Raw genomic sequence first — 17030 nt, forward strand, 5'->3', positions numbered from 1 at the left:
CAGGACTGAAAATGCCGTATTTAAATGCACATAGCATACAGAATAAGGTGAATGAACTTGTGGCACAATTAGTGATTGATCGGTATAACTTTGTGGGCATCACTCAGTCGTGGCTGAAAGGTCGAAGTTAATATCAAAGGATAACATGGCTTGGCTTCGCGAAAGAAGATTTAGGAATGGGGCTGTCCATGTCTGCTGCAGGCTCGCTGGTGGCTGGAGAGGCCAATACGGGACACGTGGACCTGGCTGCAGCAGCTGCAAGGGAAAATCTGTTCTGGGTTTGGTGCTGCTGTGTCAGGGTTCTTCCTCCTCCTCCTTTTGTCCTCAAGACCAGCCCTGCGTGAGTTCTCAAAGGAGGAGACAGACTGGTGAATGGTGTGTCACCAGACCTTGCGATCAGAGGCTAGAGTAGACCACTGGCATGATGAATGTGACAGGCACCAAGGGATTTCTTCAGATATTTCTTGTACCTCTTCTTCAGTGCCCCCCCGGTCATGGTGGCCAGTGGAGGGGCGATGATCCTCCATCCTGGAGATGTGGCCTGCCCAGCACAGCTGCGTCTTCAACAGCATGGCCTCGGTGCTGGTGACCTCCACCTGTTCGAGGACCTCTATGTTGGAGACAAAGTCACTCCAGTGCAAGGGTGCGGAGGCAGCGCTGGTGAAAACGCTCAAGGAGGTATAATTTGTATCAAAAGGACAGGCAGGAAAGCATAGGTGGTGGTGCGGCTCTGTTGGTAAGAGATGGAATTACATCTTTAGAAAGAGGTGACATAGGGTCAGAGAATGTTGGATCGATGGTTGGAGTTAAGAAACTGCAAGGGTAAAAAACTATTATGGGTATCATATATAAGCCTCTAAATAGTAGCCAAGATGTGAGGTTGGGATTGCAAAGGGAGCTGGAAAGGGCTTGTAATAAGGGTAATGAAACAAGTTTAATGGGGGACTTCAATGTGCAGGGGGTTTGGGAAAATCAGGTTGGGGTTGGATGATGGGAGAAGGAATTTGTTGAATGCCTATGAGATGGCTTTTTAGAGCAGCTTGTACTTTAGCTTACATGGGGAAAGGCTGTCTTAGACTGGGTGTGTAATAATCCAAATTTTATTATGGCACTTGAGGTGAAGGAAACTTAGGAGGCAGTGAATACAATATGATTAAATTCATTCTGCAATTTGAGAGGGAGAAGCATTAAGTCAGATTTATCAGTAGGTCAATGGAATAAAGGGAATTACAGAGCCATGAGAGATGAGCTTGCTGAGGTTAATTTGAGGGAGATACTGGTGGGGTTGACGGCAGAGCAGAGCTGAGTAAAGTTTCTGGGAAAATTTCACAAGGCACAGGATAGATACATCCCACAGAAAAAGTTGTTCTCAAATGGCAGGGGTAGGCAACAATAGCTGACAAAGGAAGTTAAGGACAGCATAAAAGCCAAGGAAAGGGCATATAATGTAGCAAAAGTGTGTGGGCAATTGGATGATTGAGATGTTTTCAAAATTCAACGAAAGACAACTAAAAAAGCCATAAGAAGAGAAAAGATGAAATATGAGGACAAACTAGCCAATAATATAAAGCAGGATACCAGAAATTTTTTAAGTTATACGAAGAGTAAAAGGGAGGTGAGAGTTGATACTGGACCTCTGGAAAATTATGCCGGTGAGGTGGTATTGGGAACAGAGAAATGGGTTTTGTATTTAATAAGTACTTTGCAGCACTCTTCACTGTGAAAGACACTAACAGTGTGCCAGAGGTCCCCAAGTGTCAAGGAGCAGGAGTGAGTGCCATTGCTATTACAAAGGAAAAGGTGCTAGGCAGACTCAAAGGTCTGAAGGTGGTTTAGTCACCTGGACCAGCTGGACTACATCCCAGAGTTCTGAAAGAGGTTGCTGAAGAGATAGCAGATGCATTCGTTAAGATCTTTCAAGAATCATTTGATTCTGACATGGTTCTGGAGGACTGGAAAATTGCAAATGTCACTCCACCCTTTAAGAAGGGAAGAAGGCAAAAGAAAGTTAGCCAAACCTCAATAGCTGGGCAAGTGCTGGAGTCCATTCGGGATATTAGGAGACTAATGATAAAATAAGACAAAGTCAGCATGGTTTCTGCAAAGGGAAATCTTGCCTGACAAATCTGTTAGTGTTCTTCAAGGAAGTAACAAACAGGGTAGACAAACGAGAGGCGGTTAATGTCATTTACATGGATTTTCAGAAGCCATTTGATAAGGTGTCACACATGAGGTTGCTTAACAAGATAAAGGTATGGATAAAGGAATGATTGTCAGGCAGGAGGCAGTGAGGGGGAACAAAGGGGGCCTTTTCTGATTGACTCCCAGTGACTAGTGAAACTCCTCAGGTGTCAGTATTGGAACCACTACTTTTCACATTGTCAATGATTTAGATAATGGAATTGATGTCTTTGTGGCAAAGTTTGCAGATGATATGAAGGTAGATGGAAGGGTAGATAGTGCTGAGAAAGCAATGAGATTGCATAAGCACTAAGACAAATTGGAAGAATGGGCAGAAAGTAGCAGATGGAATATAGTGTTGGGAAATGTATGATAATGCATTTTGGTAAATGGAACAATAGTGCAGACTGTTATCTAAATGGGGAGAAAATTTGAACATCAGAGGTGCAAAAGGGATTTAGGAGTCCTCATGCAAGATTCCCGTAAGGTTAATTTACATGTTGGGTCTGTGGTAAAGAATTCAAATGCAAAGTTGGAATTTATTTCAGGGGGAATAGAATATAAAAGAAGGGAGATAATGCTGAGCCTTTATAAGACACCAGTCAGGTCGCACTTGGAATATTGTCAATGGTTTTGGGCCCCATATCTCAGAAGGATGTGTTAATATTTGGAGACAGTCCAGAGGAGGTTCACGATGATAATTCTGGGAATGAAAGAGTTAAGCAGCTCTGGGTTTGTACCCACTGGAATGCAGAAGAATCTCATTGAAATCTACCGAATGTTGAAAGGACTAGATAGGGTGGACGTGGAGAAGATGTTTCCTACGGTGAGGTTATCCAGAACTAGAGGGTACAGCCTCAAAATTGATGGGCAACCCTTTAGAACAGAGGTAAGGAGGATTTTTTTTTAGCCAGAGAGCAGTGAATCTGTGGAATGCTCTGTCACAGGTGGCTGTGGTGGCCAAGTCCATGGGTTTATTTAAAGTGAAAATTGAAAATTTCCTAATTGGCCAGGGCATCAAAGTTTATGGTGAGAAGGGAGGTGTATGGGGTTGAGTGGGATCCAGGATCAGCCATGATAAAATGGTGGAGCAGGTTTGAATGGTCTAATTTTGCTCCTATGTCTTATGGTGTTGGAATATTCTCCATGAGTGCAGTTCCAGCAAATCTTAAGAAGATTGACACAAAGCTGGACAAATTGTTTTTTTTCTTGGCACTCCATCAAATTCACGCCCTCCAGCCTCAGCACACAGAAATTTCACTGTGCTGTATGTCATTGCCATGGCTCACCTGGGTTACTCCAAAACCTGTAAGTTCATCATCAAGAAGAGCAAGGCGCATGCAAACACCAGTAACTAAGAATAAAGGAAACTAAAGCTGGTTTAAGTAAGACAGAGAATGGGATTGATGAAGATATGATGGACAAAGTACTTTTTTCACTCATCCTCACTTTTCAACTTAAACCCTTTAGAAGTTTAATAGCTTTATCTTGCTCTCTGTAATCATTCTGAGCAACATGTTTCTCATGGCTTACTGTTGTAAATCCTTATGATAATCTAGCAAGCTTCACTCCTATAGACTACCCAGTATGATTTGGGTGTGCAGAGAAATGTGCTCAAGATGTGATTGAACAAAGACCAATATAAGTTTATAATATAGAAATAAAATCTTGGAAATAAAGGACTAATTGTTTCTGTGGCTGTTGTTAAACACCCATTCTGCTGTCACATGCTTTATTAATTTAATTTAACTATCCATTCCATATTTCTTTTGCTAAATCATATCACTTCAAATTTACAACATTGCCTACTCCGTTTTTTGCATTGTTATGGTGTTTGAAGAGATTTGCGAGGCGCAATGGAATAGAAACAGATTAATTTTAATTCTGCAATAACAGAATAATTTGATAAAGTAATTGAGAATTGAGTGCAGTGCAGCTGAAGCACTTGCAAAAAGCATTTAATAATGTACCACATTATTGGGATTAAAAGGGCTATTGCCAGCATAGAGATAAACTGGCAAAGGCAGAGAATGCAGAGAGCAACAATGGGCGACCATTTCTCACAGCGGTAATCAGCAAAGCTCCCTTTTGGAAGACTCTTACTTTTGAAACATGTTGACAGCCTGGTGCTCAGTACAAAGGTCATGATGTTAAAGTTTATACATCATACGATATTCTGAACAGTAGTAAACATTCAAAAGGCTTAGAGAAGAATTCAGCAGGATATGGACAGGACTCATTGAAGGCGGGTAATCTTTTAGTGGGAAGCCTCAAGAAAGCTGATATAAAGCAAATGGTATTATTTAAAATAGGTGTTGAACGCCTTCTATGCATGTTTAAACAAAAGCACTGACGGTAACAAGGCTGTGAGTAAGCATACAGAATTGTTGGTTTTATTGATGGAGGAATATTGAGCATGCAGAAGGAGTTTCTACTTATCCTTTAATCATTCACTTCGAATGGTGTGCACACTTCTGGGCATCCTGATAGTAAGACCACGGAGAGAGTTTGGAATAGTGTCACTAAAGCAATGAAAGACCTCAACTATTAGGGGATTTTGGAGAATCCTTCTTAGAGTAGGGGGGGGGATTAAAAAAAATTCATACATACAAGCTTTGAAATCGAAAACTTCCAACAGTATAAATAAAGAGAAGGTGCTTCATATAGCAGAAAGGTCAGTCACCATTTGTCATAGGTTTGATTGACACAGGAACCAGAGGTGAGGTAAGGATTCAATTTTGACACAGTGTACAAAGTATACATTTCCTAAAGAGCAGTGAAACAGACCGAATTTAAAAGCGAATTGGATAAATATCTGAACAAGAAAATTCCACAGGAATATGAGAAAGGAGGAAGGGAATTAAACTATTTTGATAGTCAGCAGCAAAGCTGGTACAACGTCTCCCTATTTTATAACAATCCATACTCCTTGGGGGTAGTAAGTATCTTCTGGCCCTGAGAATAATTCAACAACAGCCATTCCTTTTCATTCCCTGCTGATACTGCGTTCCACTGAAGTTAGAGGGATTTGTACAGTAGGTCCTTATGCACAATGGTCTCTGCTCTGCTTAGAATAATCAAGATGGCTTTATGTAAGGGGAGGAAGGCTTGACAGAAAAATGCAGTGAAGATGTGTTTCTCTAGTTCCTTCAATGAATAGGAAACAATACAGAGAATGGAACACATATTCACCAAGGTTCTGATGTAAACACTTAAAAGACAATTCCAGATCCTGCATGACATGTGGCATTTGTCCTCTTTTCTAAATTTATATTAGTCTTCTGTGTTTCTAGCCTTGAACTTTCTACCCTATACAAAATGTATTTGTCTGCAGTGTTGAAAACCTGGGTTAGACGTGTCCTTCGCAAGTGTAACCCAGGGAGATTTTGACCAAGGCAGTTTAGATGCAGAGGGTCCCTTCTCTATAACCAATCAAAATGGATGAGTATTCAGAAAGGCCAAAACACCTCACGACATTACGATAGGGATGATGCACAGGTTTCGGAAGAAGCAAACACCATGTCACACACACATGAAACCTGCTAAGCACATCTATCCCACCAGTGACAGCATCTGTGGATCCACTTCTACCAGTCCAGAAAACATGGAACTGGAATCGAAATAAATCATCTGCAAACTAGATCCCGGAGAGGATCCTTTTAATCCTAATGTCTGACTGAGTTGCCTCCACTTTCCCTGACAATGTGTTCTATTTTAAAAGTATCTAATATTTTCTAGTCAATCTATAGGAAGGTCCAATAATCTATATCATTATCTCATCTTATTAAATCAATATTGCCACAAAGCTGTTTTTGTGTCAAACAGTTTGAGTCAGACAAGCTCTCTAACCCAACCAGTCTATGCTAACCCAGGTGCCTTCTTGACCCAATTGCATTGCCTGCATTTGGCCCAGGTCCTGTTAATGAACCCGCTCAAATGTCTTAAACATTTTAAATACATTTGAAACCATCATCTTCTCAAAGCTAATCAATAAGCTCCAAGACCCAGGTCTCAGTACCTCCTTGTGAAATTGGATCCTGGATTTCCTCACTTGCTGACCCTAGTCAGTTCAGATTGGCAACAACATCTCCACAATCTCCATCATCACAGGTGCACCACAAGGCTATATGCTTAGTTCCCTGCTCTGTTCACTTTACAGTGTGGCTAATCACAGCTTCAATGCCATTTTCAAGTTTGTTGATGACACCACTGTTGTGGGCCAAATCAAAGGTGGTGATGAATCAGCATACAGGAGGGAGACTGAAAACTTGCCAAGTGGTGCCATAGCAACAAACTCTCACTCAATGCCAGCAAGACCAAGGAACTGATTGTAGACTTCAGGAGAGGGAAACCAGAGGTCCATGAGCCAGTCCCCATTGGAGGATCAGAGGTGGAGAGGGTTAGCAACTTTAAATTCTTGGGTGTCATTATTTTAGAGGACCTGACCTGGACCCAGCATGTAAGAGCAATTGCTAAGAAGGGACAGCAGTGCCTCTACTTCCTGAGGAGTCTGCAGAGTTTGGGCGTGTCATCTAAAACTTTGACGAACTTCTATAGATGTGTAGTGGGGGGTATATTGATCTGCTGCATCACAGCTTGGTACAGAAACACCAATGCCTTTGAACAGAAAATCATACACAAGGTAATGGATTTGGCTCAGTACATCAAAGGTAAAGCCCTCCCAACCGTCGAGCATGTCTACATGAAATGTTATCACAGGAAAGCAGCATCCATCATCAGAAACAAGAGAAAAGCTGCAGATGCTGGAAACACAAGCAACACACACAAAATGGTGGAGGAAATCAACGTCTATGGAAAAAAGTAAACAGTCGATGTTTTGGCCGAGACCCTTCATCAACCTGAAACGTCAACAGTTCACTCTTTTCCATAGATGCTGCCTGGCCTGCTGAGTTCCTTCAGCATTTTGTGTGTGTTGCATCCATCATCAGAGATCCCCACCACCCAGGCCGAGCTCTCTTCTCACTGCTGCCCTCATTGTGAATGTACAAGAGCCTCAGAACTCACACCATCATGTTCAGGAACAGTTACTACCCCTCAGCCATCAGGCTCCTGAACAAAGGAGGCCAACTACACTCACTTGCCCCATCATTGAAATGTTCCGACACTTTGAGGACTTTTTATCTGATTATCTCGTGTTCTCATTATTTATTACTATTTATTCATACTTGCACTTGCCCAGTTTGTTATCCTGGTTGATCTAACTATGACCCTGTTATAGTTACTATTCTATAGGTTTGCTGGGTATGGCCACAAGAAAATGAATCTCAGGGTTGTATATGGTGACTTTGAACTTGGAAGTGCACTCCCCTCTACAACTCCCATTTCCATTAGGGTCTGTGTGAGAAGTTTGGTTCTCAGCTTCCCTTTACATCTTTCCCCCACACTTTTAACGCAGCCCTCATAAAGACATTGTCTTTATGAATCTTTCCTGCAGCATCTCTAGCTTAATCACCTTCTTCCTATAGTATGGTGCCCAGAACTGGTGACTCCAGGTGCAGTCTCAGCAACACCCTATCTGTGACGGTTCAGTCCAAAGTCTGTGGTCCGGTCCGTGTACCCGGGCTCCGGGTTTTCCAGCGGCCCCTTGCTGCGGTTGGACTTCACTTGAAACACCTGAGGCTCATATTGGAACTGGGAATATAAGTGGCCCTAGTATTGAGTGTGGTTTGGGGATTGTTTTGTCAAGAAACTTATGGCTGGTGGAAGGCTAGAATGGACTCTTGGGGCTATTTTAGAGAACCATGGCTTCTGGGAGCCTTGCTGGTAGTAGTCAGAGCGGTCATTGTGGTATGGATTCAGCTATTTCCTGGGCCAGCTGGGTGGCTGTCAGCCACTCTGAGCTAGGTAGGGATCTGGCTGCTTCTGTAGCCAGCCAAGGCTGCTGGCTGTAATGGCTAATTGGAGCTACCCTGATGCAGATGTGGAACAGTTGGTTGTTCCTTGGTGTTTGTCTCTTCCTGTCCTTGCCCTGTGGGGTAAGTCTGGCTGTTCTGCTGTTGCCCTGTGGGGGTTCTGTCTTGTCTTGTCCTTGCCTCCATGGGGTAAGTTGGGCTGTTCTGCCATTACCTGATGGATGGTCCTGCCCCACCTTGGTGTGGAGTTACAGATGAGTCCTGGCTTGTTGGTGTATAAGCCCCAGTTCTGTCTGTGTGCTGTCCTGTCTCATGTCAGTGTCCTGTTAAAGATGAGTCCTGGCTTGTCGGAGGATAAGTCCCGGCTCCATGTTGATGTACAGTTCCCAGTCTGCCCCTAGCTCCAGCATCTGAGTTCCCCAAGCTCCAATCCTGCAGCCTCCAGCCTTGACCCAAGCCTCAAGACCCCGTCCCTAGCCAAGCCTTGTCATGTCCTTGCCTGGATTTGGGGGTCTGAGCCTGAGGCAAGACCCAGGTTCTGGGTCCTTGTCCGGTCTTGGGCTTGAAGTCCACCCCAGGCTTCTTGTTCCCAGTCCCTTGTCCTGGTCCTGCTTCCCCTGTCTAGACTGCATCCTGTCCCGTCCTTGGGTTCTATCTCGTCCTGCTTCTGGGACTCCAGTGTCTGTGTCCTGCAGTTGGGTCCTGATTCAACACCTGTCCTATGACACTATCATCTGTAACAAGACATTCCATCCAATACAGACATACTTGTCATACACTTCCTTCACAATCTTGTCTACTTTCAAGGAACTATAAACTATGTCTCTCTGTTCTACTACATTCCCCAGGGCTCTGTCATTTACTGTGTACATCCTGCATTCCCAAGATGCATCACTTCTCATTTGTCTGAATTAAATTCCATCTGTCATTCCTTGGCTCACTTTTCCATTTGATCTAGATCCTGTTGTAACCCAAGGCAATCTTCCTCATTGTCCACCACACCACCAACTTTGGTGTCACCTGCAAACATACTAATCATGCCTCATGTATTCTCATCTGAACATTCAAGCATCTTTGAAAAATAGCAGGGGACCCAGCACTGATTCATGTAGCAAAATGATGGCCATAAGCCTCCAAACTGAACAACGAGCATCTGCTACTTGCTCCTGTTCAAAGTTTAAAACAAATTTATTTTCAAAGTTACCATATATTACCTTGAGATTAATTTTTTCAAGGCTTTTACAGGAAAAAATAAACAGTGAAATTTTATAAAACGTTAAAGGCTGGTGAACAACCAAAACACAAAAGAAGACAGCTTGTGCAAGTAAAAATAATACAGAAAATGTGACTTGTAGAGTCCTTGATAGACCCCTTCCACCAAACCCATCATCTTTGACACCCTCACCTCTTGAAGTGGGCTGTCAGTGCATATTGCAATGCCTTTAAGCTCCAATAGAAATGAGCAATTTATAAACTGTACACAATTTTAGACATGTTTAGGATGTATTTCCTGTTGAGGTCCGGCCCATGAAATTGGACTTCCTATCATGATTCACCCTGACCCTGGCATCAACTTTTTGGTCACATTTTACACATCTAATGATGAAATCTATGATGATGAAACCTCATCCTTATTGACAGAGAGGAGTGAAAGTTTCCCCTGTGATATTATTTTTTGCATCCACCCTGTCCTGTAAGATTCCTTGCCATCTGTGCTCTGTACAATTCAAGACTTTGCTGTTCTGGGATCTCTGGGTGCACTGTTGCCACTGATCCTGGGACACATCAGCCCGCTCCACGGGAAGAGGGAATCCATACAACATTACCTACAATCAACCTTCGCCCCGTGTTCTTCTGCTGCCCTTTGTTATAATCTTCCCTGCCTGACCTCATCTCCATGAAGTATGGGGAGATCACTCTAACAGCACTGACTTGTTTCCCTAATGTTGCTGTTGTGAATCCAGCAGGTGCATTGCCTAAGAAATATGCAGATTAGGTTCAATGCTTCTTAAAGGGAGTAAATTACAACAGCAGTTTCTTAAAGCAAAGATGTCCACATTTTGTGGATTCCAGTTTGACATTAGCAACAAATGACATACCCAGATAATTATCAAATATAGAGGAAATTGAATTGTTATCCTATAATTTGTGAAGCTTCCAATGTCTCAGAGAGGAATTAACCTGCTAGACTCACTGAGAGTGGACAAACTTCAATTTTGGTTTGAATGCCCCATCCACTGCCAAATTGGATGTTGACAGTTATTGGATGTAACCTGAGCTACATTGCATTGTGTTATGGGGACCTTTCCACAGACTGATAACCATCAAAGTTCAAAGCAACATACTTCTCTTTTACATTTACGTATTTTATTTCTTATTTATCATGCAATTCTTAAATACCTCTTAATTTTTATTATTACAGTTGATATTATTCTAGTGCAAAGATTTTCCCCATTATCTTATATACCACAATAGATTGTCATTATCACCACAATATATTTCAAATAATAGAGAAAGCAAGTCTGAGATAAGGTTTTTTGACACACAGAAGATCCTCTGTACTGCTCCTTCAAGTTCTTCCAACAACAATGTAAATGTTTAATTTCACTTTCTAGCACAGGACATAGCACATCACAAGAACAGGTCCTTCAGCCCACAATGGCTATGCCAATCCAAATTAATCCCATCTGCTACCCCATTGACTACATCCCTTCCATCCACTTGTATTCATATGTCCAACCGCCTCCTGAACATTTCTTTTGTGTCTGTTTCCATCGATAACCCTGAGTTGTCTCCATTGCCTTTCTTTAAGAAAAGGATCAACATCAGCTATTCTCCAATCTTCTGGGACTTCACCTGTGGCTAACCGGATACAAAGGTCTCTGACAGTGCCCTGTTAACCTCCTTCCTTGCCTCTCTCAATAACCTAAGATATCTTTGTTTTTGATAGCAAGATGTCCTACAACATCATTATATCTGTCCCCAATCTCATTATCCTTCATGTGCTACTCCTTAGTGAACACTGATGCAAAGCATCTCATAATTACCTCACCCACTTCTTTCCTGAGTGGACCTACCCCCTCCCTAGTTACCCTCCTGTTTTTACTGTAAATATAAAACTCTTTGGGAATCTTTTTAATCATGTTCATCAAAGACATTATTGGCCTCTCTCCTGCTTCCTTTATATTCCTCAGAGGCTGATATCATCTTTCTAAATCTTACATGTGATTCCATTTTTCATTTTGACCTTGTTATTCTTGTTTTTGTCTCGTTGGCCCTAAATTCTGAACATTTGGTCTTTAAGTGACCTCCCAATTGTCAGATGGACATGGACTGACCCAGTAACAGTCACTCCTAATCTATCCTGTCTAATGCTGTTGCGACTAGTATTTTCCCAATTTAGCACTTTGCTCCTTAGTCTGACCATTATCTATAACTATCTGAAAATTTACAGAGTTATGATCACAGCTCCCAAAATGCTCTCCCACTGAAACTCTGACCACCTGTTCAGGCTCACATCCCAATACATGGTCAAGTACAGTCCTTTGGTTGACTGTCTACAACCCCCGCCCCCCCAAGATGCACATAACAAAGTCTGCCCATCTAAGCCTCTGGCACCTAGGAGTCCGCAGTCAATACTAAGGAAATTAAAGTCACCCACTACAACTACCAATTCTGCCTGGGGAGAATGGTAGTGACAGTGGTGCTGGAAAGTTTGTGAACCCTGTAGAATTTTCTCAATTTCTGCATAAATATGACCTAAAATGTAATCAGATCTTCATGTAAGTCCCAAAACTAGATAAAGAGAACCCAATTATATAAATAACACAAAGTATTATACTTTCTCATTATTTATTGAGAAAAATTATCCAATATTACATGCTTTGCTGGAAAAAGTATGTGAACCTTTGCTTTCAGTAGCTGGTGTGACCCCCTTGTACAGCAATAACTTCAACCAAACTTTTCTGGCAACTGTTGATCGGTCCTATACATTGGCTTGGATGAATTTTAGGCCACACCTCCTTACAAAATTGCTTCAGCTCTGGGATGAAGGTGGGTTTCCTTGCATGAACTGTTTGCTTCAGGTCCTTCCACAACACTTCTATAGGATTAAGGTCAGGACTTCGACTCGGCCATTCCAAAACATTAATTTTCTTCTTTTTAAACGATGCTGTTGTTGATTTACTCTTGTCTTTTGGATCATTGTCTTGATACATTATCCAACTTCTATTAAGCTTGAGGTGATGGACTACTACCCTGACATTTTCCTGTAAAACATCTTGATACAATTTTGAATTCTTTGTTCCCTCAACAATTTCAAGCTGTCCAGGCCCAGAGGCAGCAAAATAGCCCCAAACCATGATGCTCCTTCCACTATGCTTCAAAGTTGGGATGAGGCTTTAGTGTTGGTGTGCAGTACCCTTTTCCTCCAAATGTAGCAGTGTGTATTTCTGCCAGAATGTCCAATTTCTGTTTCATCTGTCCTCAGAGCATTGTCCCAGATGTATTGTAGAACATCCAGGTGCCCTTTTGCAAACTTGAGACATGCAACAATGTTTGCTTTGGAGAGCAGTGATTTTCTCTGCGGTGTCGTTCCATGAACACCATGTATGCTCAGTGTTTTTCCTCTAGTAGACACATGAACAGAGACTTTAGCAAGTTCTAGAGATTTCTGCAGGGCTTTTGTTGTTACCCTTGGGTTCGTTTTCACCTCCTTCAGCATTGCACATTGTGCTCTTGGTGTGATCACTGCAGGACACCCACTCCTGGCAGAGTAGCAACAATACTGAGTTCCCTTCATTTGTAGACAATTTCTCTTACAGTGGACTGATGAACACTCAGGTCTTTAGAAATGCTTTTGTAGCCTTTTCCAGCTTCATGCATCCTTACAATTCTTCTTCTAAGGTTCTCTGAAAGTTGTTTTGATCGAGGCATGGGGCACATATACAGATCCTTCTTGAGAAGAGCAGGCTCTGTCAGTAACCTGACTTTGTGTGTCTTTTTCTTATAGGGCAGGGCACCTCTACAACCCACACCTCCAATCTCATAGACAGGGACACCTGACTCCAATTGACTTTTGTAGAAGGCATTACCCCAGCAGTTCACATATTTTTTCCATCAAATATAGGTAATATTGGATAATTTTTCTCAATTAATAAATAAACAAGTATAATGTTTTAGTGTCATTTATTTAATTGGGATCTCTATTTAGTTTTAGGCCTTATGTGAAGACTGATCACATTTTAGGTCATATTGATGCAGACATAAGGAAAATTCTACAGGGCTCACACACTTTCTAGCATCACTGCAGTGGTGAGCATGACTCTATGACTCTATCTGGTATTCCAGATTTTGGAGTTCAATTCTGCTGCATCCTTAAGGAATTTGTACAATGAGTGCGTGGGTTTCCTCTGGGTGCTCTGGTTTCCTCCCACAGTCCAAAAATGTACCGGTTAATTAGTCATTGTAACTTGTCCTGTGATTGTACTGGTGTTAAACAGGTGGTTTGCTGGGCAATGCGGCTTGTTGATCTTGGAGGTTCTGTTCCGCACTGTATTTCTAAATAAATAAATGCCTCCTCCATTATCTCCCACCAGCTGTTGGAGGCCTAAAATTCATTATTCTTGAATTCTTATCATTCTTTGACTTGGTATATTTTTCATATGTTTCATTCATTGAAATTGCAACTTGTAAACTCGCTACACTTTCCACAACCTGCACCAATTAAAATGCATTTCAAAAACCTGCTTCTACTTTTCTGGCTTTTTTTAAACACTTCTTTGTCCCCATGTTATTGTGTCTGTATAGCAAGACACATTAGATCAATGGCCCACACCTCAAGGAGCTCATGTTGTAAAATTTCAGCCACGTGCAAACTTTATATCCATTGAATGTATTTGATTTGAGAACGTAAAGCAGAGATATAGGAGTAGATCACTTGGCACTTTGTACCACATGGTGTCTTTGAGTCTTGCAGCACAGAAGCAGATCCCTTGTCCTATTGAAATTAATCCCATTTTATTTTATGCTCCCCACTTTTGCATCGACGTGCCCTAAATTCTACAAATCACTTCCACACCAGGGGTGAGTTACAGTGGCCAATTACCCTAGTAACCTACAATCGCAAGAAACCTGAACTCCGGGAGGAAACCCACATGGATATAGAGAGAACTGCAAACTCCATACAAACAGCTCCTGGACTGGGTTTCAGCCAAGATCTACCATGGTGCTGTGAGGCTTTTCTTCTACCATCTTAACCACTCTGCTGCCCTGTATCTGCTTTACCATTCAATAAGGTCATGTGTCACTTCCATTCACTGACCCCAAACCCCTTGATTTATTTGATATTTAAAATTGCACTTCCGATAAAGATTTTAAATGTAATATCATGTGATTTTAATCCAATAAGACAATCAATTGATTTACTGTTGACTAATGCACTGGCCAAAAAGGTACACAGGGAAGTTCAATCCTGCCTACACAGGTATCTATCTGTTTGCACATTACTGAGGACTAGCTCCTACTTTCAGCTAAGAAGTCCTCATATCAACAATTCACTCCCTGACTAAGATTCATAAATAATTAAACAAGATTCACTGCTGCAAGTTTGAGATTATTTCTCCCAGATATCACCTTACATTGTACATTGGTCAGATCAGTCTGACTCATTGAGAATTAAACTGAAGAGATGTGAGGTAGAATTACCATGTCTCCTCCCAGTCTCCCACTACAAGTTCTAAAGAAAGAAGGTAAGTGGCCTATGGTTGGCTCGGGATTTATGAGGATCTTCCATCAAAGTTACAGCAGATAGTCTAGAGAACACAAGGAGAAACATTTTTACTTTAAACTCAAGGTGATGCCTTCAAGGCCATGTTCATGTCAAACTTTCAAATCATTTTGTAGAGTAAACACCATCAATTTAATAAATTCTCCTGTAATTTAAACTAGACTCAACTGACTTTTGGCTGCCTCATGTACAGAATGGCAGAACATAGTGTGCAATCCTTTCCCAAAATGTGCTCTTCTTTTCCTATCATCTCTGAGGAGTAATCGTAAGACCTCGGCATTTTAGATTTGATACACCATTGGCACAGCTCACTCAAGTGAGATCAGTGTAACAACAAACCTGCCCATAAACAGCAGAAAGGCTGTAAGTGTTTGAATTCTGTTGCTGTTAGATAATAAATTCTGTTGTTACTGGATAATGTTGCTGGATAATTGACAATAATAATACCACTTGGCTTTTGATGGAGGGGAGGAGTGTTCTCCTGCATTGGCTTTATTTACTGCAGTCCAACTCCAAATCCTCCTGACACTTCCAGGAGTGGAGACACATTAGCGTTCTCAAACTGCTTTACAGAAGGTACAAATTTTATTTCGTGTATCTTTACATGAATTATTTGCAAATTTAATGATTCAATGTGTATAATTTATAATTGGATTGTTTTTGTTCGTTTTTTCTGGTACTTTGCTGAGATGTGCAGTTAATTTGAATTCTGCATTACTGGTAGCCATTGGAAACAAAGAGCTGTGAAGAAGGTAAAAACAACTTAATGAAAACGTACTGTCCGTTAAAGAAGAGGCCTGATCATTTTGACTGCATTGACTGCCAGAGAATCTGTAATAACTGAGAAACAACCAACTAATAGTATTACAATATAGTAAAATAATGAAGTAATATTAATATGAGGGAATAGATCCAAGTAATCTGATCAGTGTAACACTTTTAGTTGCATAGTTAAAATACTGTAATTGAATAAATTATTCATCCAAAATCAATAGATTTTTGACAAGAGATTCTTTGACACTGCTCCAACTTTGTTATCACTTAGACTGAATGACTTTCTGCACTTCACTACTGTGCCCTGGGACAGCGAAGCCAGGTTGGAGAGAAAAGCAGTTGATGTTTCAGCTTAGTGAATTTTCATCAGAACTTGAGAGAGTTTGAGAAATATTACTAATAAGCAACTATGAGGAAGCTGAGAAAAGGTAGAGGTGAGGAGGGACGTCATTACTTCTATAGGAGCGTAGCCAGGATTTACATTTTTCCTTTGGTCTGACTATGCCTCCTGATCACTGATCTTCTATCCAATCCAACCGCACCTCGTCCCCCTCCCCCACACCACACTCACCCACCCACCAGCACTGTTCCTGCACAGCGTATCATGGAATGGTGAAAGGCGTAGTGCCACTGTTGCCTTACGTGCACAGATTCATGATTTAGTGTGCTCCTTACAGCGGGGAGAATGTATTTGGCACTGGGGCCACTTGCTGATGATTAGTTCCAGAGGTGATTCATTTTGGAAATCATAAGCGCCAATGTCTTGACTGTTCTGCAACAATTCTCCGAGCAAGAAATTGCCACACTTTCCCAGCACTATCAAGGGGAATAGACTTAGACTCTAATCATTTGAATGAAGAGGAATGGTTGCAAGGGAACAAAGTACATATTAGACAATTTATAATTGATTGAATTAATTGGGAGTAATTAAAGATTTTAAAATATTTTGAGAATATTGAGTGTTTTAATTCTTATTTTTATCTTTTATTTTAGTCTTTTTCATAAAAAAATGTTTGATGAATTTAACAGCCAGCTAAGACAGGCATTACAGCTTCAATAAGTTTTCAGCTCTTTCCTGGGAGGGGTATGCGCAGGTCTTACAATGTTACACTATGGAAAGCCTTGGCATAACAGAGAGCAAAGCCACCAAGGTCAGGGCAGGCTCAGGATGTGTTGCAACTGGGAGACCCAATTAGCACTGGAAGGAAATTCTGGACAATTGTGTGCTTTGCATGTCACAAGAAAATTCCAACTTTTCCTTGCGGTTAAAATCTAAAACCTGTTAAGTGGACGATAGTCTCTCCACATTTGTTTTGAAGAAAGTACACTAATGAACTGTAGTGTTTTTAATATCAGCCACTGATGAGTGTTTAAGTTCAAATTCAAAGTTCAAGTGTTTTGCCATAGTTCGAAGT

General features: G+C 41.4%; 1 protein-coding gene across 1 annotated transcript in view; it reads left to right on the forward strand.

The window, feature by feature from the left end:
• The first annotated feature begins 15379 nt into the window (after positions 1 to 15379).
• The window catches only part of LOC132390780 (protein-lysine methyltransferase METTL21C-like), a 41500-nt gene continuing 39849 nt past the window's right edge, over positions 15380 to 17030 (forward strand). Inside the window, exon 1 of the mRNA XM_059963329.1 lies at positions 15380 to 15417. The gene's annotated coding sequence lies outside the window, so the exon portion shown is untranslated. The remainder of the gene's footprint in view (positions 15418 to 17030) is intronic.

This window comes from Hypanus sabinus, chromosome 3 (genome assembly GCF_030144855.1).
Source record: "Hypanus sabinus isolate sHypSab1 chromosome 3, sHypSab1.hap1, whole genome shotgun sequence".
Lineage (NCBI taxonomy): Eukaryota > Metazoa > Chordata > Chondrichthyes > Myliobatiformes > Dasyatidae > Hypanus > Hypanus sabinus.